This window comes from Xyrauchen texanus, chromosome 31, assembly GCF_025860055.1.
Source record: "Xyrauchen texanus isolate HMW12.3.18 chromosome 31, RBS_HiC_50CHRs, whole genome shotgun sequence".
Classification (NCBI taxonomy): Eukaryota; Metazoa; Chordata; class Actinopteri; order Cypriniformes; family Catostomidae; genus Xyrauchen; species Xyrauchen texanus.
Window position 1 is genome coordinate 3,785,192 of NC_068306.1, and position 24,781 is coordinate 3,809,972.

Here is a 24,781-nt window from a genome sequence, read left to right on the forward strand (position 1 = left end):
GTTTATACCGGTTACATATTCATGAGAAGATAGGGGCGGGGCTATGACGTCACTGAATCTCAGGTAAAGTGAAACTGCGAAAAGCGACTTTCTGGAGCTGGCGAATCTAGCGGACTTCCCGGACTACTTCCTGGTGGTGTTCTTCAGGGCAAACCTCCACAGTTCACTGAAGGAGGGGTTGCCACCAGCGACTCGCCGCTGGACGCTCCTCGAATTTGTGGAAGAGACTCTACTAGTCTGCGGCTCGCCTTTCACTGTGGGCGTAGTAGAAGAGGGCCCTACCTCTCCTCCCACAGTGGTCACCCCCCAGCCTTCCATGGCTCGTCCCTCCACGCCCCCGAGGAGGAGGAGGAGGAGGAGGAGGAGTGGCTTCTGCTCTCCAGGCGGGACGGTCGAGGCTACAGGCGTGGGCTCTGGCTCGCTGAACATTGAAGGCAGAGCCATGGGAGGGCCGTAGATTTAATCTGAAATGATCTCATCATTTTTAACAGACATTTCATGTTTCAAATATTTCTTACTAAAAGAACAAAAATAATTGATAATGGATCCAATAAATCACTGGAAATATTAAGATGAATCTGAATGATTAAATTCATGTCTGTACAAAACAATAAACAGTAACATCTCTCCATCCACCAAGAGTTGTTTGGCCTGTAAAAGGTTGAAGACTCCTGGAATAAACACACAGTGAAATGAGATCTGGATTAAATATATCAAATCTGTATTGTTGACAAACTGACAAATCACCTTTAAAACACACCTGTGTGAAATCAGTTTAATATGATCACACTTAATACACACACACACACACACACACACACACACACACACACACACACACACACACACACACACACACACAGACACACACAGACACACACAACACAGCCAATAGGAATGAGTTTATACCTGTTACATATTCATGAGAAGATAGGGGCGGAGCTGAATCTCAGGTAAAGTGAAACTGTTTTTAAAACAGGAAGTCTTTCAACGTTTTCTCTCTTCAAACGGCAGAATATTTCTTCTGATATTGTCAAACTTTAGTGATCACAGCTGATACTCACTCACAGGTAAGTGATAATAGAAATATAAGAGACATTTCCCTGAACAGGTTTCTAATGTTAGTGGTCTGATTCAGAGGAGTTTGTGTCACACTGGAATAAAGCTGCACAAAACCAGATTTAAACACCAGTTAAATACTCCAACTAGTTTACTGAATTAGTATCATAATATCATTGAATCGGTTATAAATCAGAGTTTGATGTGTGCTGTCATGTTGTCAAATAACTTGAAGACGTCAGAAACAGGAAGTGTTTGAACTGCAGACAGAATGAACAAAGTCCAGTGAAAATGTTTCATCTTTTTTACTCCATTTAGTCTTTCATATACAACACGCCACTTACGTTTATATATATATATATATATTATTATTAGTTGATTTATTGCAGTTGATTTGTCAGGATTAACACCATGAATGAGTTCAGGAGACAGAGCTGTTAAATTTAAACTCCTCCTGTTGTTTAACAGGAACCTGCTCCTGATGGGACTCTGCTGTAGTGGTGAATTTGAGGCATAAACTGCTCTAAATAAAATAGTGACATTTCCCATATGGTAAATATGTGATTTGTGAAGTGGTCTTAAAGCAATAACGTGATATTACTGTATGATACTCACACTACCTCCAAACTAAAGCACAAGATTCACTATAAGAAATCCTATTGAAGGATTAAAGCTTTCAGATGTGATTTCAAACCTTTCTGAGTCTAACAGAATTATCAACGGGAAAGCTTCAAACACTATTTGATCACTAATTTAAAGTCTGTGTTGTTATGTGATGACTTCATTCAGTCTTCACCAGCCAGACAGTGAATACTGCCAACACAGGACTGCAAACTACAGCCTACATGAGGACACTTCACTGACTATTACCTGCATCACTCCGTCAGTTTAGGGAATATTTTGAGTAAATGACTATTATTCAATGAGCACATGACTAATATTACACATACTATGGAAATAATTGTAATGACAGAGGTCAAATGGGTTTATAACGACATGAGAGTAAGTAAATGATGACAGAATTGTCATGTTAAGGTGAAGTATCCCTTTAAATGTACTCATAATATAAAAATAGCATGTACTAAAACTATTGTGAATTATAGTCCATATAAGAAATGTGCTTTTAAAGTGAGCACATTGAAGTAAGCTCACACATCAAAACATACTGTAGCACTGTCGGGTACCCAGAATGCATTTCAGCAGGTGGAGGACTGACCAAGTTTGGACTGAACAACTGAATAGCCGTTCTGCAAAATTGTTCAGAACGGGTTTAGGGGAGTGTTTATAGTGGATTGTACTATCAGAATTTGCCATATTTAAATGTTCTTGTTTGTGCCTTTTCATTATGTAACTTTTATAGTCCTCAGATACTAGAACTGAAGTTATGAATCAGATTACACATAGTGATATTTTAATGGTCAAAATTGGGGAGACAAAACTTCTATTTAGGGTGGCAGCTGCCTCCATTGTGGCCACGCCCCGACTGTACTGTAAGAGGTGCTGTAGACTAGAGCTTCTGTACATGACTAGCATACTGCTAACTGCATACTGCTAACTGCATACTGCTAACTGCATACTGCACACTAAATACTGAAATCAGCTTTAAACTGCAACATTTATTATTTATTTTTTAGAATATATGAGAACTTACTCAGAAGTGAACTGAATGTCCTCTTGAGAAGTTCATCTTTAATATTTCACACACTTTGATCATGTTTCATGCTGTGAAATGAGATGTTGGAGTGTTGTGTCCTAAACAGGATTAAAGAGAGGAAGAGCAATGGCAGAATCTTCATCAACATCACCAAAACAAAAACCAACCAGGAGAAACAGTTTAGATGATTTACGTCCAAGTAAGTCAGTGAGAGAGAAAAATAATAAATGAGTGAATTAATGAAGCAAATAACATCAACAACAATAATAATGTCATGTGAAAACCCTAAACATCACATCAGATTAAATCTATATACAATAATACTTCAATAATTTGTATTTTCAGACATGTCGTCCTCCAGTAGTGCACTAAATGAGGAGCTTCAGTGTTCAATCTGTCTGGATGTGTTCACTGATCCAGTCACAACTCCATGTGGACACAACTTCTGCAAGACCTGCCTGAATGAATGCTGGAAAAACACTCAGAACTGCAGCTGTCCATTCTGTAAAGAAACATTCAGCAAAAGACCTGATCTGAAGATTAATACAACACTCAGAGAGCTCGTGCAACACTTTGAGAAGAAGTTTAATCTGGGTAAATCTGAAGTTCTCTGTGACTTCTGTGATGAAAGAAAGCAGAAAGCCGTGAAGTCTTGTCTGACGTGTCAAAGCTCTTACTGTGAAACTCACCTGGAGCCTCATCGGAGAGTCCCACGACTAAAGAAACACAAACTGATGGACGCTGTGGAGAATCTGGAGGATTATATATGCCAGAAACACGAGAGACCTCTGGAGCTGTTCTGCAGAGATGATCAGACGTGTGTGTGTTTGTTCTGCACTGAAGGAGACCACAAGACTCACAACACTGTTCCTATAGAGGACGAGAGTGCAGAGAAGAAGGCAAGAGTTACTAATATTCAATCAATACTTATTTTGAAGTTGGAAAAGCTGTGTTGAGTGATGAAATGTGTCTGTGTTGTTCTCTGTCTGTAGAATCAGCTGGTAAAGACACAGACAGACGTGCAGCAGATGATCCAGAACAGAATGAAGAAGATTCAAGACATCCAACACTCTGTAGAGATGAGAAAGGTCAGTCAAATTTAGGTTCAATCTTCTTTATAAATAAAGGTGCTGAATTAAATACACTTAAACTGTGACTTGATCTCATCAGAGAAACACAGAAGAAGAGAAATCACACAGTGTTGAGGTGTTCCACGACTCTGATCCGCTCCATTGAGAGATGTCAGACTGAAGTTGTTGAGATGTTGGAGGAGAAGCAGAAAGCAGCAGAGAAACAGGCTGAAGATCTCATTAAAGAGCTGGAGCAGGAGATCACTGAGCTAAAGAGGAGAAACTCTGAGCTGGAGCAGATCTCACACACTGAAGATCATCTTCATCTCCTACAGGTCAGTGTCCATCTCTCTCATCAATGAGAATGATTAGAAAACACTCCTCATGCTGATGGATTTCTCCTCTCTCCTGCTGTAGATTGACCCGTCCCTGTACAGCCCTAAAAACAGTAAGAACTGGACTGAGATCAGTATTGACACTCATGTGAGTGTGAACACTCTGAATACAGCTCTGACTCGACTCAAAGACACTCTACATGAGACTGTAGATCAAAAACTCGGTCAAACTGGTAAGTGTATAGTAGACCTGTCACGATTATTAAATAACCGTCTGATCACAGTTATTTGAGACAACCGCGATTATTGGGAATTCAAATTCCAATCATATTTTAATGCCCAAATAAGGGAATTGTAAGTGAATATACTGTATAAATGCCATGAACGGCACATTTGTGTGTCATTCAGTTGAACTCTGAGTCCGATCTTCACTGAGTCACACAGCGGACGTCAACCAGCTCCTGTCCTGAAGAGCGCATGAAGCGATCTGATACACATACTGTCAGCAGAGACTCGTGAAAATATAAACAAACAAATATAAAGTCTCATCACTAACAGTCACGATCACCGCATCAGTGTCGTAAACTGGAGGAAAACTCAGCCTTTATTTTCTTTTATCAACAAAACGTTTCAAAAACAGTTCACAGATATCCACAGAGGGGTTTAAATCAACTCTCTCCGGGTTCAGTCATCTATTAATGGTGTTGAACAACACTCTGGGAGAGTTCGAGAGTAAAGAAATAATATTAGAAACATGATTTGCTCTTTTAATATTTCAACAAACCTCCGATCAGCCTTTCTACACTCTTGTCTGACAGCACGAGTAGCATTATCTAACCACGGTTGACCTCGATGATGTTTTTATACGAGCAATAACATCCCAAATATCTGAACACTCAGAGTTAAACACAGTAACCAGCTCATCAGGACCTGCCTTAAAAGAGGGAGACTCAATAAATGACGTAAAGGAGGAGGATAAAAAAGCATCTGTAAAAGCCGTAGATGCAGATGAGGTGATCAATCTAGAGCAATAAGCAGAAGACTGAGATGATGATCCACAATTCAAAGTGACATTAAAAATCACAGGATCAGACAAACAGTCATCACCAATTTCATCATTACAAATTTGAGACCTACAGATAAAACCAGATCCAACGTGTGACCCTGCTCATGAGTCGACCCGTGACAAACTGAGTGAAATTAAGAGAATCTAAAAACTGAGACACCAAAGACTTTTCAGGACAACAAACATGAAAAAATCTCCCACAATACAAACATGTGAACATGAAGAAATTAGGAAATACGTGTTTTACTATTAAATCATATAATACAAATAAACATAATATAAATATAATAATATAGGTATAAAAATTACATTTAATTTTCATTAAAAATTCAATATAATAAAATATAAAATATGTTGGTTAAAAAACAAGTGTAAATGTAAAATTGACCAAAACTAAAGATGTCCAAAAAATTAAGAATTTACAAATATTTTTATATTTAAAACATTATTTTTCATGTCATTTATACATTATTAAAGACATTATTTGATTTTTATATCTGAAGGTAAAAATGGAAAAATGACTTCTTATAATGTATGAATCACACATGCAGAACAAACACCTTAAAATATGAGAATGAATCATCATAATAGATGAATGAATTAAAATAGTTTGTTTGACAATCATCAGCTGAATGTCATAATGGTGACAGCTCTAGTGTATAACAAACATAATGTCCAGATTTACTTGTGTCAGTAACTGTCTTGAGACCAGTTCAAATGACTTTCTGTGTTCATCAACAGCATGTTCATAGAGTTTCAGAAGCATTTCTCCTGTAATATTCCTGTAAACAATTGCTGATGTTTTCTTGTGATTTGTGTTGACAGTATTGAGGAGGATGCAGCAGTATGCAGGTACAGTGTGTGATCTTCACTGTTCTCTCATATACACTTACAATACTTTACATTTATATACTGACAGCTGACTTACTGCACTACACTTTCATTATACTCTGATTCAATATTACATCAATCAAAATGTTTGTATTCTGAAGTGATTGATATTCTCTGATCTCTCTCAGTGGATGTGACTCTGGATCCTGATACAGCTCATCCTGATCTCATCCTGTCTGATGATGGAAAACAAGTGACATGTGGAGACATTGAACAAAAACTCCCAGATAAACCAGAGAGATTTGATAGATGTGTCTGTGTCCTGGGAAAGAAGGGATTCAGTTCAGGCAGATTTTATTTTGAGGTGCAGGTGAAGGGAAAGACTAAGTGGACTTTAGGAGTGGTCAGAGAATCCATTAACAGGAAGGGACAGATCACACTGACTCCAGTGAATGGATTCTGGACTGTGTGTTTGAGGAATGAGAATGAATATTACGCCTGTGATGGTCCTTCTGTCTCTCTGTGTGTGAGAATGAAGCCACAGAAGGTTGGTGTGTTTGTGGATTATGAGGAGGGTCTGGTCTCCTTTTATGATGTGGAGTCCAGCTCTCATATCTACTCTTTCACTGGTCAGTCTTTCACTCAAACACTCTTTCCATATTTTAGCCCATGTTTTAAAGAAGGTAAAAACTCAACTCCACTGATCATCACACCTGTCAGTTACAATTAATGAATTTACAATTAATAAATATAAAAACTACATGAACATTAGATTTGTGCTTTTCTTAAAAGACAATATGTGGTATGGTTGCTAGGGAGATCTGGATGGTTGCTAGGGAGATATGGATGGTTGCTAGGGAGATCTGGATGGTTGCTAGGGAGATCTGGATGGTTGCTAGGGAGATGTGTATGGTTGCTAGGGAGATCTGGATGGTTGCTAGTGTGTTCTGTGTCATTTTTATATCACCAGAACTTGAATTTGAAAAAGCCTCTAAATTCATGATCTTCAATAAAGACTGGGTGTAATTTGTTGTTATTGAAAGATTTTGCTGTTAATTTTTAATATTTGAAAATATTTTGTGTAAATTCACCTAAAATAAATTCAGGTTGTGTAATTCGAGTTTTTATTAATCAAGTGGTGAAATTCAGGTGTAATTAAAATGTTTGATGTATTAATGTCATACAGAAAGTTTACACACAATAACAGAACAATGTCGACATTGTGTGAAATGTTCATTCAGATTTCATATAATTTTTTTATTATTTTTTGGGGGTGGTTACAGGGGGGTTAGCCTAAAATTGATATTTATTCAATAATATTTCTAATTTAGTCACATGATGCTACAACTTAATTCTCTTCATTTTTTATTTATTCACAAAATATTACGATTTTATTATCGACCTCTTTATATATTATATTTAACGTGGCAATAAAAGTTCAAATAACTTTAATTTTATAATCGCATCTGGAAAAACCTGCATTGGGTTTCATGACTGTTATTAAACTACTAACTACACACACACACGCACAAACACACACTTTACTAACTACACACATGCACAAACACACACTTTACTAACTACACACACGCACAAACACACACTTTACCAACTACACACATGCACAAACACAAACAAACACTTTACCAACTACACACATGCACAAACAAACACTTTACTAACTACACACATGCACAAACACACACTTTACTAACTACACACATGCGCAAACACACACTTTACTAACTACACACATGCGCAAACACACACTTTACTAACTACACACATGCACAAACACACACTTTACTAACTACACACATGCGCAAACACACACTTTACTAACTACACACATGCACAAACACACACTTTACTAACTACACACATGCGCAAACACACACTTTACTAACTACACACATGCGCAAACACACACTTTACTAACTACACACATGCACAAACACACACTTTACTAACTGCACACATGCACAAACACACACTTTACTAACTACACACATGCACAAACACACACTTTACTAACTGCACACATACACAAACACACACTTTACTAACTCCACACACGCACAAACACACACTTTACTAACTACACACATGCACAAACACACACTTTACTAACTCCACACACGCACAAACACACACTTTACTAACTACACACATGCACAAACACACACTTTACTAACTACACACATGCCAAACACACACTTTACTAACTACACACATGCTAAACACACACTTTACTAACTACACACATGCACAAACACACACTTTACTAACTACACACATGCACAAACACACACTTTACTAACTACACACATGCTAAACACACACTTTACTAACTACACACATGCACAAACACACACTTTACTAACTCCACACACGCACAAACACACACTTTACTAACTACACACATGCACAAACACACACTTTACTAACTACACACATGCTAAACACACACTTTACTAACTACACACATGCTAAACACACACTTTACTAACTACACACATGCACAAACACACACTTTACTAACTACACACATGCACAAACACACACTTTACTAACTACACACATGCGCAAACACACACTTTACTAACTACACACATGCACAAACACACACTTTACCAACTACACACATGCACAAACACACACTTTACCAACTACACACATGCACAAACACACACTTTACCAACTACACACATGCACAAACACACACTTTACTAACTACACACACGCACAAACACACACTTTACTAACTACACACATGCACAAACACACACTTTACTAACTACACACACGCACAAACACACACTTTACTAACTGCACACATGCACAAACACACTCTTTACTAACTACACACACGCACAAACACACTCTTTACTAACTGCACACATGCACAAACACACTCTTTACTAACTGCACACATGCACAAACACACACTTTACTAACTACACACATGCACAAACACACACTTTACCAACTACACACATGCACAAACACACACTTTACCAACTACACACATGCACAAACACACACTTTACCAACTACACACATGCACAAACACACACTTTACTAACTACACACATGCACAAACACACACTTTACTAACTACACACACGCACAAACACACACTTTACCAACTACACACATGCACAAACACACACTTTACCAACTACACACATGCACAAACACACACTTTACTAACTACACACATGCACAAACACACACTTTACTAACTACACACACGCACAAACACACTCTTTACTAACTGCACACATGCACAAACACACTCTTTACTAACTGCACACATGCACAAACACACACTTTACTAACTACACACATGCACAAACACACACTTTACCAACTACACACATGCACAAACACACACTTTACCAACTACACACATGCACAAACACACACTTTACCAACTACACACATGCACAAACACACACTTTACCAACTACACACATGCACAAACACACACTTTACTAAGTACACACATGCACAAACACACACTTTACTAACTACACACACGCACAAACACACACTTTACTAACTACACACATGCACAAACACACACTTTACCAACTACACACATGCACAAACACACACTTTACTAACTACACACATGCACAAACACACACTTTACTAACTACACACACGCACAAACACACACTTTACTAACTACACACACGCACAAACACACACTTTACTAACTACACACATGCACAAACACACACTTTACTAACTACACACATGCACAAACACACACTTTACTAACTACACACATGCACAAACACACACTTTACTAACTACACACACGCACAAACACACACTTTACTAACTACACACATGCACAAACACAGACTTTACCAACTACACACATGCACAAACACACACTTTACTAACTACACACATGCACAAACACACACTTTACTAACTACACACACGCACAAACACACACTTTACTAACTACACACATGCACAAACACACACTTTACTAACTACACACATGCACAAACACACACTTTACTAACTACACACACGCACAAACACACACTTTACTAACTACACACACGCACAAACACACACTTTACTAACTACACACACGCACAAACACACACTTTACTAACTACACACATGCACAAACACACACTTTACTAACTACACACATGCACAAACACACACTTTACTAACTACACACATGCACAAACACACACTTTACTAACTACACACATGCACAAACACACACTTTACTAACTACACACATGCACAAACACACACTTTACTAACTACACACATGCACAAACACACACTTTACTAACTACACACATGCACAAACAGGCTATACTGGCAGCACTATTGCCAGTAAGTTACTGTAAGTTCCCCTTTACAGTAGCTTACCTGTAAATGTGTTTTACAGTAAGATTCCCTTACCGCGATTTCATTTTACAGTAAGATGCCCTTACTGCAACTTATTTTTTATTTATTTTACACTATTTTATATTTTACATTAATGCTATTAAATTCCAAAAAAGTGACTTGAGTTCATGTACATCAGCATATTTTTTATTTACTGTCACAATCAATTACATCCAATTTATTTATTGTGATGCAGCATTTAAAACAAAATATAGAAATTCATGTATAACAAATAAAAGAAGGGATCATGACAATACGCAAAAAAAAGCAAGTAAAATAAAAATACAGTAACAGTTCTCAGCTAAAACAAGAGAAAACTAAATGAAAAGGAAATGGCACCACCTCTCTACAAATCCCAAAGAAACAACAATATACATTTGTTTGGTAAAGAACAATACAACAAAAGTTTACAAACAAATAACTGATCTGAGGAATGTTTATGGGAAGTAGAGAGAGAAACAGGGAGAAAGGGGAAAATAAAGAAAGAAAGAAAACAAAACAAATACGTCCTTGGACGTAACACACTCACACAGCAAGTTCCACAGATTGTAGCACCAGCACCAGATTTGGCAGCACCGCACACATAATATGAATAATATTACATGTTTTGTCTCTAAGAAATGCACAAGTCCCCATTGACTTCCACAGTATTTATTTTTTCATACTATGGAAGTCAAAGGACTGTTTGTTTACCAACATTGTTCAAAATATCATCTTTTATGTTCAACAGAATAAAGAAATGAATTCAGGTTTGAAACAACATAAGAGTGAGTAAATGACAGAATTTGTATTTCTGGTCGAATCTCTTTAAAGCTTTCTCTTCTTTTTGGCAAAGGAATTACACGATTCTCATAACAGATTTGGGAAGATTGTCGAGTTTTCAAATGCACATAATAGACAATAAGTAAGTGTACACATTATGCAACTATCGCTTTACATTTTCCTATATTAAAAATAGCGGAACTGTGATCCTTTCACATAATTATCATTCTCACCTTTCTCCCTCTGTCTCCACCTTTCTCTTTTAAAGGTTATATTATTTGCTTTTCTGTTGGTGTGTAGTTCAGTTATCTTTTTACCTCAATTTAATTTCTTAACAGAGCTTTTTCTTTAAATATTACTTGTACTTCTACTTATGGAGATTTAGTAGTCCACTGCCACCTATGATCCCAAGAGTGCCAGTCGAATCAACGAGCCCACTTGTCCAGAGCACTTACTACTCATCTTTGTAGAGGTTTGGGGGAATAGTAAAGCTATCGGGTCAAGAGCAGTGAGTGATTCTCTTTGTCTTCTGTTGTTTGATTGCAATGGCAAACAGCAGCACACCTGTGTATAGGCTACTGTCACTTTAAGACCGAATGCACAGATCCAATATAATGACCAGTGATGGGAATAACGGCGTTATAAATAACGGCGTTACTAACGGCGTTACTTTTTCAGTAACGAGTAATCGAATTGATTACTCTTCCCATCTTAATAACGCCGTACGAAGGGCTGCCTGTCAACATGCGAGTGCTAAATTCCGATCTCTTGCATGGTTTATTGCAGTTTTAATAACTTATTAAAACATATTTTGCCATTTATTTGCTCATTTACCCATGTTTCTTTACCGCTCAAATGCATCAGTAACTTTAAGCAGTCATAACACGGATAACACATTTCAGAAAACAACAAGTGAAAATAAAATGTTCATCTTCTCTGCGGTGACTGTTCGGTTGCATTTTAAGACCTTTGAAACCTGGATTTAAGACATGTTAACGCTAATTAAGGCCTTATTTTTTCATTAACAAATTTAAGACATTAAGACTTTTAAAGGATCCACGGACACCCTGAGTACAGTAGGGACAAATATTGATTGGAACTGCAAAGATTGTGTACTGGTGTTGGTGCCAATCTTTTGTCCCAGTCCAGCCCTGCATAAGAAACGTACCTAATTTGACGTTCTCCACTCAAATTCGGCGAGCCTCTGCAGAAACGTTGCTACCCGGGAGTTGATGGCAGTCACCTTTCTCTTCACAACACCTCCTGTCTTTCGACTTGTGCCAACTTTGGCGTTGCACGCTGCCCTCTTCAGGGTTGATCCTTAAAAAGAATCTTAAAACAAACACAGGTCTTACATTTTCATATTAACACATACAGTAGTCATCTTTAAAAGCGGCCCTTTATTTTCTCAATATAAATAATGTAAGAAACAAGATATGATTTTTTCCCCATGAAAACAAGCACTGACTTTGTTTATAAAGTAAATCAAACACCCACCCAAGCACGCAGGGGATAATCCATGGCTAGCTGTGCATTAATCAATTTTAAAGCATGACGTGGAGGCAAAGAACCGAAACGAAGCGGAGGGTTGGTTGCCTCTGCAAAGTGCATTAAAATCATTTAATGCACAGCTAGCCGTGGATAATCCCGCTTATACCATGGTAATTTGCCAGCACTGACAACTAAAAACTGTTGTTGATGTTTGCAGCGCAATATTTGACCAGAAGGGACAGGCTTTAAAAGCGTTACTATTTTAAACATGTCTGTCCTGTGCAGAGTGAATCCAGCACGTATATGATACTATAGGGGGCAGGCAGGAGCCACTTGTGCATTTAGGGGGCACACTTTTAACATGCATTTTAACCTACTTTCAGGATTATTTCAAGTCATTTTTTACTGCAATCTCTACAAGCAAGCTAATAAAACAATTTAAAATCAATTGAATGTTTCATGTTCATTTATTTCACAAGTAATTTTGTATTGTAATATCACATTTTTAGCATCTAAGCACATCTAGCCACTTTTCAGCATCTGAAAAATATATATGACAAACCTAACACATCTAGACATTTATATGACACAAACGTATATAACAAACCAAACATATCCACATATCAAATTAGGCAGTCATCTGGAAATGTGTTTGATAATCTTGGCTTTTAGCTTTTATTTATAAAAGCTGTATTCTGCAATTTCTGTGGTTCCTTGCAAACACATCAACAAATTCTTCAAGATTCAATTTATTTGCACGCTTGGATTCAATACTCAAAACACCCAAGTTGCTAACTCTCTCATCTATATCATCTATACATTCTATAGAGGGACTATTGAGAGCGTCCTGAGCAGCTGCATCACTGCCTGGTTTGGGACTTGCACCGCTTCGGACCGCAAAGCCCTGCAGAGGATAGTGAGGACAGCTGAGAAGATCATTGGGGTCTCTCTTCCCTCCATCAAAGACATTTACAAAAAACACTGTATCCGCAAAGCAACCAGCATTGTGGTCGACCCCACACACCCCTCACACAAACTCTTTACCCTCCTCCCGTCTGGCAAAAGGTACCGAAGCATTTGGGCCCTCACGGCCAGACTGTGTAACAGCTTCTTCCCCCAAGCCATCAGACTCCTCAATACTCAGAGACTGGACTGACACACACGTGTCCTGAGTTGCACTTTAATTACTGTCACTTTATAACTGTCTGCTACCTCAATAACTGCTATGTGCATAGAACACTATCTCATAGTATGTTATGTTTACATTTTTAGAAACTGTCATCTTTTTGCACTACTGAGTACTGGTCGGCGCTGCACTGTCTATTGTCCTGTTCATTGTCAGAAATTTGTTGTACTGTCCCGTACTTTTTACACATGTTTGCACGTGCACTTTATATAGGTATATATAGGTAGTTTATATAGGTATTTTATTTCGTTGTGTAGTCTCATGTGGTCCTGTGTTGGTCCTTTGTTGTTTTTATGTAGCACCATGGTCCTGGAGGAACGTTGTCTCGTTTTGCTGTGTACTGTACTAACTGTATATGGTTGAAATGACAATAAAAAAACACTTGACTTGACTTGACCTGCCATAGTTGATCTCAGATGTGTCTTGACCAGTTTTAGAGTGGAGAAGCTCCTATTATTTGTGTTCTGACCATGTCTGCCAAACAACTCAAAACCTCATTCTGAATTGCTTTGCTGGTGTATTTGGCATCATGGATAGAATTAAACCTTTTTTTTCAGAGTTTTGACATGTTTGGCAATTGTTTCCAAGATTGCTAAACATGTCTATAGACAACTGGCCTATAGCGACTGACAATTTAAGCTCCTTGACAAACCTGACGGTTCAGATGAAGTGCTTGTAGATGCACAGGGCTCATCTTGCTCACACTCTGCCTCAAAGTCACACTCGGCAGCCTCATCTCTTTTCTCTTCTTGCTCCAGATGTTCAGTGCTCTCTCTCTCTACACTCTTCAGTGTCTGTCTGCTCTCTGCCTCCAGACCTGATGACTCCCTCCACAACTAAAATACCTTGCTGATGGGATCTCTGTTCTTCTGGACTTTCTTCTTTCTCTAAAGCTTTCATGTATTTCTGACTCTTTTTCACAAGCATCTTCTCTCTTCAGTCTTGACTGACCACTATTTTTATTTTTCTTATTAAAGAAGGACATTATGTCCTTTGGGTTTTTTCTCTTCATTTTAACTACAAAGGGGAAAAGGATGAAAATGTAAATGAAAGTCTAAATGAAAAGAGAAGCTCACTCAAAAATCCTGTCATTATTTACAAGCCGTTTAAAACCCATTTGACTTTCTGTCGATATAATGAAAGGAAACATATATATAATAAAAGGAAATAGTGATTCTGACTGTGATGAACTGTCAGGCTCAAAAAGGGGGCAATAGAAAAAAACTTACAGATAATCAATATACAGTATAGAATAAGTCATATTGATTACTTTTACTGTGATTTTATTATATTTTGTCCTTTTTTGAGCATGACAGAACACGGATGACAGAAAATCATTAGCTGACACGACATTAGAGTTAGAAAATAACAAGTACATTTTCAGTTTTGGTCAGAAGTTTTGACATGCCTTGACATTTGTGCTTTTTTCAGTTGCTTATATACACATTAATGGCTAAAGTCTGATAACACTGTATTCAGCACAAACTGGGCTACAATAATATATGAGCAACATGTGTTTACATGTTTGTATTCTGGAGAAAATATCATTTATGCATGTTTAAAAAAATAAAAAAAGATTTAAGTCAGTGAAATAACCCGCACACCTGAGGAGATAAATATATATATTTTTAATTAAAAGTAGAGATTTTAAGCTTTCTTTACACATATCTTCAGAACAATGCTCACAGAGACTGCTGAAAGCTCTTTCTTTCTTTATTTTACAAAAGCAAAAGGTTTTGTTGTTATTGTTATTTGTTGTTAGTTCATTCATCAAAGGTGGAATGAGTGCATGGAAGCGTGTTCATCAAAGAATTGCTGAGCATGAAGGAAGCAAAATCCACAGAGAGAGTGCAGAGGCCTATTTTCTCAGGGCAAACCAGGGACATATAGGTAGTTTACTGACAGAAAAACAGATATCAGCACATCGAGATCAAGTAAGGAATAAGCGACAGGTCATGGAACGTGTGATTAATGTCATCAAGGTCATTGGTAAGCGTGGCCTTAGTTATCGTGGTGATAAACATGAGAGTGCTTATTCCTTAGAAGACTTGACTTTAGGTCATGGACATTTTTTAGAATTAATACTGCTGCTGAGCAAATATGATCCCTGTCTGCAAGGACATGTCAGTGAATGCATTGAAAAGAGTAAAAAGCTGCATAAAGGTGGACATAAAGGAAGAGGATCCCATGTTACTTTGCTGTCAAAGACAACAGTAAACAAAGTCATTAGTGTTATCAGTCTCTTAATCCAACAAAGCATTGCTGAAGAAGTTAAGGAAGCTGGAATGTGTTAAGTACAATTGGACACAACACAAGATTTGACATCGAAGAATCAATGTGCCATTGTACTCAGATATTTGACCGATGTCATCAATGAGAAACTAATTGCAGTGATCGACTGTCAGTCCTCTACTGGAGAAAATCTTGTTGTTTTGCTGAAAAAAGTTTTGGAAAAAATTGGCATTGACATCAAGAAATGCATTGGCAACTCAACAGATGGGGCTGCAAACATGAGTAGTAAGTATTATATACGTTGTGACAAAAAATGATTTATGGCCCTGATTTATGGCTTAATTGCTGTACATTTGACCTTTCCCTCCGCCCCCTCCCCTCCCTCGGGCAGTTGTACATGCTGTGATATGACGTGTCTGTTCTGATACCCCCATCTGTGTATTTTAAAGGGTTAGGTTTGTTCATAGCAACTATTCAGCAAGTATTTTGTGATTTCCACTTGTGCAATGGCTGCTCCCAGCACTCCTAAAAAAACAATGTTAAATGATGTAAAAAGACTTACTAAGATATATTGGGCTCCGAGGAGATGTCATGGTCCAGGCATGACCAAGTCTCTCCATGAGCCGTTAGAAGATCTGAAATATGAATTTCATCTTGTACTGTTAAGTTATTCAACAAGGGTGATGCAATGGATGAAGACCGTTGTTTGTATTTCACGGAAAAGGACTGGGATGTATTTTACAATCGTGTTTGGAGGGATCTGAATAATGGAGCATCTCCAGAATCATTTCCAAGAGACCACGTGTTTGGTAACCACACTATCAAGAGGGTGGCTGACCATGTCTACATACTTACCAGCGAGGACAAACAGGGTCTCAGTGACAGAGGGTGTCCTTTCCCAGAGACAGAGCACAATGAATGTTTCCAAATGAGGTTTTTGTTTCAGTGGAAAGATGTTCCTATACTGAATGATGTTTTTTCAAAGATAGACAAACTGTTTAAATGGTGTGATGCAAATGACCAATACAATGTAATTAAGGTCAGCCTGTTTGACCCCGAAAAAGCGTGGGAGTGACCGTGTAACACCGCCCACCTTCAACAGACCTTAAAGGTTGGTGGTGACTGACCGCATTTCAAACCAACATTCAAACCAACATGTCTCAAGACTTTACTACATATCTTCCGGGGCCCGTCGCATCACCCAATGACACAGATACTTCAGCAAGAGATGACCCCGTTGTAGGGACTTCTGACATCGGCCATTGGCTTGACAAGTTTTGAATGGAGCTTGGCTACAGCAATCTAACGTTCATTTCATCCCACGGATCAGGATGCCCACTTCCGGATGCAGCGGCTCTTAAGGGAGAGGACGACACGGATGGCATTATTGGTGTGAAGGGGTTCAATTTCATAAAAGCAGTCATAGTGGTCATTCTGGATCATCTCCTCGATTTAAAGTTAAAAGAGTTGTGCTACGGTTGTGAAGTGGATCACCCCAGTCAGATCCAGCACACGTGCTTGTTTGATCCTGACAAGTATTTCTTTTACACTCATTTTGAAGAAATTTCCAGTAAACTGTTTAAACCTGTGTTAAACCAAGTCATCGGCCAGGCTTTAAAACCATTTGGGTTGACACCACATCCTCAGAGAATCCATGGAGTTGTCGAAGGCGTGTTGTGTGAACTAAGAGAGGAGCCGAACATTCTACAGAGAGTGCGTGAAATCCGTGAGAAGCTGGTGAATGATAGCTGTGAACAGGCTGTCTACGACGCTGTGGACGGTTGGAAAGGCTGTTCGGCTGGGTCCAAAGTTTGATGCTAACAATGGGGAACTGCTGCGGAGCTACTGGCCTGATTACATTTATTCTGAGACATCGACTTCAATGTGAAATAACCAATATGCTGTATAAGATCATTAATGACGAACGTTCTGGACAAAACAAGCTTGTAAATGAACCCTATATTAACAAACGGCTGATTTGTCTAAAAAAACACATGGATATAGTCAGAGGTCTATCAAACAATTGGACTGAAATGATACAAGTCTATGCCTACCAGAATGATTCTCCCTGTTTGTTGCTTAAAACCATTCTAAATTCATTGTTTGAATGCGATAATGTCTGTAAAATATCTGATATAATATGCTTATGTACATTTGTGACGGATACATGTGTGATGTTATTGTCAAGAAATGATCAGAGTGATAGTCATGTCTTTGAAGTTGTTGATACTCTGGTTAATTACCTGATTGACAAAAATGCTGATACATGTGTTAATTTCCTACAATATCTAGACATTGGTTGATGTTGGTGTTTCTATTTGACTATTTAAGCATGTATTGTATGATTACCCCTGATTTTAAAATAAAAGGATACTTTTATAGAATCACTGTTTCATTATTTAGGTGGTGTCTGATCTGATAACATGACTGAACAATTGCATAAGGTGTACTACACACTATCAAACCCCGGCTCTTTAGGGGGTGTGAGTAGATTAAAACGTGGTGTATTAGAGGAAAGTGGTGATTTGCTAAGTGATAAAGAAGTTTCAGACTGGCTAGCCAGTCAAGATGCTTATACACTCCACAGACCACTGCGACATCATTTTAAAAGGAATAGGGTCGTTGTTTATGGTATTGATACACAGTTTCAAATGGACCTGGTAGATATGTCAATATATTCTACGGAAAATGACAATACTAAATTTCTTCTCACATGTATAGACGTGTTTAGCAAATATGCATGGGTACGTTGTATAAAGAACAAGACTGGATTGGCGGTGACCAATGCCTTTAATTCAATACTACAAGAGGGTAGAATCCCTCAGAAAATTCAGACTGACAAGGGGAAGGAATTTTTTAACAAGCATTTCCAACAACTAACTAAAAAACACAACATTTACCATTTCAGCACGGGAGTGAATTGAAAGCAAGCGTTATTGAACGTTTTAATAGAACGTTAAAAGGACGGATGTGGCGTTATTTAACAGCTATAAACTCTAAACGCTACATCAATGTTTTACAAGACATTATTCAAGGATACAACAGTAGTTATCACAGAAGTATTAAAATGAGGCCTGTAGATGTCAACAAAGAAAATGAACCGGTCGTCTATGACAATTTGTATGGTAATGTGTGTAAGAAGATGCCTGTATTTAAATTCAAAATCGGCGACGTGGTTAGAATATCAAAGATGAGGGGTCCTTTTACCAAGGGTTATGAACAAAACTACACAGATGAGTTCTTCACTATAACCGAATGTATACCACGACAACCACCAGTCTACAAACTATCTGATTATGATGGCGACGTTATCGATGGATCATTTTATGAAGAGGAGTTACAAAAAATTATTGTGGATAAGGACAAAGCTTTTAAAGTAGAAAAGATATTAGACAAGAAGAAGCATGGTAAAAGATCCATGGTGCTCGTACGATGGGTGGGGTGGCCTCGAAGTTTGACAGCTGGGTTAATGAAAAAGCTGTTGTAGATCTACAAACCTCTTAAAGCATATAAAAATAAAACATTTGTTACCTGACTTCATTTCTGCAGTAAACGGTCATGGATGAAGCAGGGTTTTATGTTACATTGCCATGCAATGCTTCATTAGATCTTTACCCCGAAAACCGAATTTCAAATTACAGAACAAGATTAGCCAAACCTATAAACTTAAAAGGTCGTTGGGAGGTGGGTGTGGCTGAAATTGAATACCCTAGATCATGGTACACTATTACTGATGATGATGCGAAAGTCCAATTCAGAGAGGTTATCGACGGAATCAGCCATCTTGTGAAGATAAAGCTGAAAAGTGGTTATTATGACGAAGTTTTGTTTGTAATTAAGGAGCTAAATGCTATGCTACCTCGGCATGCACGTCTTGGCTACGATCATGTGAAAAACAAAGTGTTCATGATGGCGGCGCCAGGAAGTTCCTTAACATTCCACGGTAAACTAGCCATTATTTTGGGTGTAATACCGAAGAAACCATTGGTAGCTGTAAATGATTATACTGGAAATGAAAGCATCGAACCCGGTTTTACGCCAGTGTACGCACCACACCAAGCAGACATAAATGGAGGGTTTTACACCATGTACATGTACACAGATATTATCGAATATCAATCTGTGGGTGATGCACATGCCCCACTTTTGAGATGTGTACATATAACCGGATCGGATCGTGAAATAGTCAGTGTTGCATATGACAGAGTACACTACGTGTCAGTGAATAAACATTCTATTGGAGAGATTTGTATTGAGCTCAAAGACGACAGAAACAGGGAAGTGCCATTTTCTTACGGCAAAGTCGTCGTTAAACTACACTTCAGGCCTGTGAAACAACCGATCCTTTAAAAATGGTGTATTATAATCCGTACCAAATGGACTCCACTCATTATGTAAACTATTATAAAACTCAAGCAGGCGGTGGAATGCCGGGGTTTTCTGGGGGAGGGGTCATGTATGGGGCGGGGCTCGGAGGCCTTTTCAGGGGTTTGTTTCGAATGGCTCTTCCGTTGTTAAAAAGAGGTTTCAGCATAGCCAAACCACACCTTAAAAACGCTGCTAAAAACATAGCCAGCGACGTTGTTACCAGAGCTATGACACATTCCTTTAATAATAATGATACATCTCAAGACGGTTCAGGGTTAATGGTTATGTCACGTAAACAGAGGTCTAAACCACCTGGAATGAGGAGGGGGAGGAGTGGTCAGGCGGTAAAGAAAACCAGGAAACCCCCTAAGAAAACAGCAGTTAGGCAACGAAAACGAAAGAGAGCTGTGAAGCGTTTTTCATCTGTTAAAACTATATTCTAAACCATGGCACTACTACACACCATGTCCGAAGAGTGTATTAAATCCGAACTGGATCTGTTTACAGTACCGATGACTCAGACGGCTATTGAAAAAAACACATACATTGAAATCCCTCCTCTATCTGCGATATCGGACAGCGCTCCATTGGAATTTTTCATAGCGGGGAATGGTGAAGATTATATAGATTTAAATAATACACTGCTTTACATGCGTGTTAAAATCACAAATCCGGACGGTTCAAATATCAGAGATGGGACTCCTGTTGGACTGGTCAATTATCCAGGAAACACTATTTTTTCACAGGTTGACGTATCGCTTGGTGATAGGTTAATTTCACAGAGTACAAACACTTACCCCTATCGATGTATTATAGAATGCCTTTTAAACTATGGTAAAGATACATTGGAAAGTGTTTTCTCAGCAGGTTTATTTTACAAAGATTCTGCTGGACATATGGATGCAGGCGATCCGGCAGGGGGTAACATTGGTCTGACAAAGAGGGCTGCCTTTAGCAACGAAAGTGCAGTAGTTGAGCTTTTATCACCAATACACAGTGATATTTTCTTTCAAGAAAAACTAATGCTTAATGGGGTGGACATTAAAATCCGTCTGACAAGAGGCAAAGATGAATTTTGTCTAATGAGGAGTGATGCTATAGCATACAAACTGCGTATTTTGACAGCTTCTCTGTTTGTTAAAAAAGTATCTGTATCACCAGGAGTGAGACTGGGGCACGCTCAAGCACTACTCTCAACAACTGCCAAATACCCCATTGACAGGGTCTGCCTGAAAAATTTCTCCATACCAGCTGGAGGCCGTGTATCAAACCAGGAAAACCTGTTTTTAGGTACATTACCCAAATCCATCATATTGGGTATGGTCGATAATGATGCTTTTACAGGGGCATACGATAAAAACCCGTTTGCATTTAAGCATTACGATCTGGAGTTTCTAGCTGTTTATGTGGATGGTCAGCAACACCCCGCCAAACCATTACAACCTGACTTTGGAGCAGGCACCGCCGTGCGAGAATTTTACCAGCTTGCACTTTCATCTGGAAGACATCTAAAAAACCAAGCGTTGGTAATCGACAGAGAAGATTTTCTGCAGGGTTATACACTTTATGGTTTCAACCTCACTCCAGACGAAGAATGTGGTCAACACATCTCGCTTGTTAAGTCTGGGAATATCAGACTAGAAGTACGTTTCAGACAACCGCTTCCAAGAACCATTAATCTGATTGTTTATGCTGTTTTTGACAACATCATTGAAGTTTCTAACCGAAGACAGGTACTTGTTGACTACTATTAATTGAAAACATGAATACCATACAACTTACAGCGGCTATAGACAGAATCACACAAAACACGCATTTTCTTGGAGTACTACCGTGTGATCGTTTACCGAAGGACCCCTTAAGAACATTACCTACGTCAGCCATAATCAACACAGACCCGGCACATCTCCCCGGTGAACACTGGTTAGCAATTTACATAAATAAGGATGGTTCAGCATTTTTCTTTGATAGTTTCGGTAATAGTCCTGATTTTATTCGTTTTCCTGTATCAATCACTGCCTTTCTAAAAACGAATTCAACACGCATTCACTATTCAACTAAACAAGTTCAGCATTTTATGTCTGACACATGCGGTCATCATTGTAGTTTCTTTCTATATCATATGATTCGAGGTCGTGCTTATGATGATGTTATGATGCTTTATAGCGATGATTTAATTAAAAATGATGAATATGTATCGCATTTTGTGAAAAAACTAAGGATAACTCATTGTAATAGTACTACATTTAAGTGTATGCAATGTGTGCAAATGGGTGAAACGTTTATGTTAAACACATGATTTGTAAATGTTTGCTTCAAATAAATAAAAAGAGCACAATGTCAAATGTACCAATGTCATAGCTTTATTGAATACCATATGATTAATTTGTACAAAAATGAATATACAATTATACAATATCAAAATGACAGCCATACGTTTTGATCAAGAGACGGTGATTTAAACGGTGATACATCTGAATCCTTAGAAGAAGGCGTACTTAAATACATTCTTTGACCCGTAGAGGTAGAGGGCGATGTAGACGGTTTGGTTTTAAATGAACTTATTACACGTCTAACCTTATGGTTTGGCACTGTTGAATAGGGGATGTTTAAAGTAGCAATTGCCTGCAAAAACTCAGTCCATCCATGAGGTCTACGGTCATCCCTAATATTATGCGGAGCCGTAATACTCTTTACAAGATCCATCACGTGTGATCCCTGTATAGTAATGCCTTTAAATACAAACTCCCCGAATCGTTCCAAGATGCCATTTCTTTGGCTTTAGACATTTTATCCATGATGTATCTTGCATTTTTCACACATCTCAATGGGACATTTTTCAATACATCTGCTATAATATCTTCAACAGGGTTAACAGATTGTTCTTTGTGAGACTCATTGGGGGATGTTAATGCAAGCGTTAATGTGTTACTATCTCGATCACCCTGTTTAACTACCGTTAAAAATCTTTGTAAAGCCGAGGTGTAAAGCTTAGCCTTCTCATGAGTATCCAAATTGTCTTTATTCAAAATATTTCTTATAGCAACATCCAGATCGTCTTCCACGGTTTGTTGAATAGACTCTCGGGTATTGGACATCTTCAGTTTATCTATTTGGTTTTGAGACACTAAAAACAGCTTCTCAGCATACTCCATCTTCAACCTTGTTTAGCCGTTATCAGACTTGTAATAAAGGGGACTGCTATGCTCAAAAGCGGAAGAAGAAATCCTCCTTTCTGGTTGAGCATGCGTTTTTTTGTGGACACACCAATCTTTTTATTGGCTATGTATTTAATTTCAGTCTTTCTCCTCTTCAACCGTTTGTGTTGCTGGTTCGTTAGTGGGATTGTGCCATAGAGTACATTAAATGCAATCTCACACAATGTTAAAATGAGCTCGTCAGATGCTGATTGCATAATAAGACGCCTTTGCATGGGGGTCGCTTTAAATAGCATTTTTAACAGGGGGAGGTTTCTAGATAGTCTAGCAGACATTTTACCAAAATCACGGTTTTCTTTTTTGAATGTAAACTACTGGCTGGTTTGAAAGCAACCCCGTTCTGAGACGAAAACATTCAGGGGTTTTTGCTTTATAGTCTATCATGAGGTATCCAAAAGGCTGGTTGGTAGCATCTTGATAGCATTCCATAAAATATTTTGTATTTCCGGGGTACATTTGTTTTCCCAACACATTTATCTGATTGTTATCACGAGGATTCTTAAACAATATTAAATAATTTGTATTCAAACTGATGGTTCTGCTGGATTTACCTTGAAAATAAATTCTGCACAATATAAATAGCGCTGAGGTTTCTATGGTGAACGTATTGAGTGAATAACTTTTCCACTTCAGAGTTTCCACTTGCCTCCTTCATCATGTCGTCAATTATTAACAGATTTGTTTTATTGACAGGTAATAAAACATCATCATTCAGAGATTGCGGTATTCCTTCCACAAATTTAATGTTATACAATTTATACAGTTCATCATACATAGGTTGCCAGCAATCATAAATGTACACAATGTTTTCAATCTTTTTAGAAATCATATTTACAGCATTTTCCAACAACATTTTTACAAAATAAGACTTTCCAGAATTTGAAGGTCCACTTATTACACATGAAAAAGGATGTTGAAGTCTAAAATCAAAACCATCAACCTCCCGCACACTGCGGTGGTTTAAAAAATTATTAGTAGCCATATGGTAGAGTTGTATAATCAGGGAATAGCTGCCTCTTATTATACACCACTTGAAACTTTTTAACAACTGACTTGTTTTGCAAAGTGAAGTTCTTTT

At 38.1% G+C, this 24,781-nt stretch overlaps 1 protein-coding gene and 2 pseudogenes across 1 annotated transcript in view; 2 read left to right on the forward strand and 1 right to left on the reverse strand.

The window, feature by feature from the left end:
• Nucleotides 1-24,781, forward strand: part of LOC127625049 (zinc finger protein 208-like) — a 632,925-nt pseudogene that overhangs the window by 259,614 nt on the left and 348,530 nt on the right.
• LOC127625046 (nuclear factor 7, brain-like) overlaps nt 1-24,781 on the reverse strand; it is a 256,580-nt gene that overhangs the window by 94,678 nt on the left and 137,121 nt on the right. The gene's annotated exons all lie outside the window — the stretch shown is intronic.
• On the forward strand, nt 967-7,211 carry LOC127624983 (zinc finger protein RFP-like; annotated as a pseudogene).